The sequence below is a fragment of the Helobdella robusta genome, assembly GCF_000326865.2.
Source record: "Helobdella robusta unplaced genomic scaffold HELROscaffold_70, whole genome shotgun sequence".
In the NCBI taxonomy this organism is placed as follows: domain Eukaryota; kingdom Metazoa; phylum Annelida; class Clitellata; order Rhynchobdellida; family Glossiphoniidae; genus Helobdella; species Helobdella robusta.
Window position 1 is genome coordinate 365,125 of NW_008705399.1, and position 1,885 is coordinate 367,009.

Sequence of the window (1,885 nt, forward strand, 5' to 3'; positions counted from 1 at the left end):
TGCGTAGGTGTTTGTTTGTTCGTGTGTGTGTGTTCGTGTGTGTGTGTGTGTGTGTGTGTGGTGTGTGTTTGTGTGTGTGTACGTGTATGATTACAGTTTTCTAAGAACATTTTTGTTTTTCTATTAATTTATGACTTGAATTCACGCTACGTTATACCATCAGCTTCCACTGTATGTTTGTCTGTTTGTTTGTATGTGTGTGTGTGTATGTGTGTGTTTGAAGGTTGTTTGTGTGTATATATGTTTGTATGTGTGTTTGTTTGTTTGTGTGAGCGTGTGAGCGCGCGCGTGTGTGGATATGTGTTGCAAAGATGATTGCAACTTCGCTAATCTGGCTTAGGTCATTATCCCTGCTGTCTGTTACTCCTAGCTTTAAACCGTCAATTTTTCCCTATATTTAGTTTGTTCAATTGCTTTTACAGGCCACAAAAACGCAGTAGTAGTGGTAGCAGCAGCAGTAGTAGTAGTACCAATAGTAGTAGTAGAAGTAGCGGCAGCGGTAGTAGAAGTATTAGTAAACTTTATTCATGTTTCAGTCAAGAACCCTCCAGAAGTTTAACTCAAAAAATAAACAGAGTGATGGAGCAGTCTTGCATTTCTTAATCTTGGATCAGTTTGTGTATTCGAACACTGCCATACAGCCCAGTGTGTGTGTGTGTGTGTGTTTGTGTGTGTGTTTGTGTGTGTGTTTGTGTGTGTGTGTTTGTGTGTGTGTGTTTGTGTGTGTGTGTCTATTTCATCTAAATTTGTGCCTAATTAATCAAATTTTTTGAAGTATATGATTTTGCTTTATTGAATTAATAATGAATATAACGAAATAAAAAATTAAACAACAACATCAATAACAACAACAACAACAACAACATGACCAACAACAACAACAATAACATATAACATCAATGATAGCATCAATAATTAATAATAATAGCAATAATTAATAATAATAATAATAATTATAATAATTATAAAAATAATAAAAATGATTAAAAAATATAATAATAATATGAAATAGTTTAATTTTGAAAAAAAAACATATAATAATAACCTGTTGTTGTTGTTAATATTGGTAATAATTAAAGTTAATAATATTAATATTATTATTGTTTATTTATTTATAATAATATTCATAATAACAACATTATTATTTAAAGATAAGTTTGACAACGAAAAGATGTAAATATGATGATAATTTTGACTTATATATCTATATATGTATATATATATATACGTATATATATATATATATATATATATCTTTATTTATATTTATCTTTAATTATTTATATATACATACATACATACATACATACATACATACATACATACATACATACATACATACATACATACATACATACATACATACATACATACATACATACATACATACAAACAAACTATTACACACACGTGTATACAACAAAACATCATCGAACGAAACAAAGATAGATAGGGAAATATGGAAATAAACGAATGAGAGAGAATGTTTTGTTGGCCGGTTCAATGTCTAGTTCACAAACTCTTCATCGTTATGCTCTCACAGAGTAAATTTTATCTATTTATTAACGGAGTGAGTGAATGGATGAATGAATGAATGAATGAATGAATGTATGGATGGATGGATGTATGGAGGTTATCGAGGAATGCATGGATGAATGGATGGATGGATGAATGGATGGATGAATGGATGGATGAATGGATGGATGAATGGATGGATGGATGAATGGATGGATGAATGGGTGGATGAATGGTTGGATGAATGGATGAATGGATGGAGGGAGAAATGATACAATGATGGTTAAGATGCTGCTGACGACAGTAAAAATATTGATGATGATGACGATTGTGAAGAAGATGATGATGATGACGCCTGGAATGGTGGCTC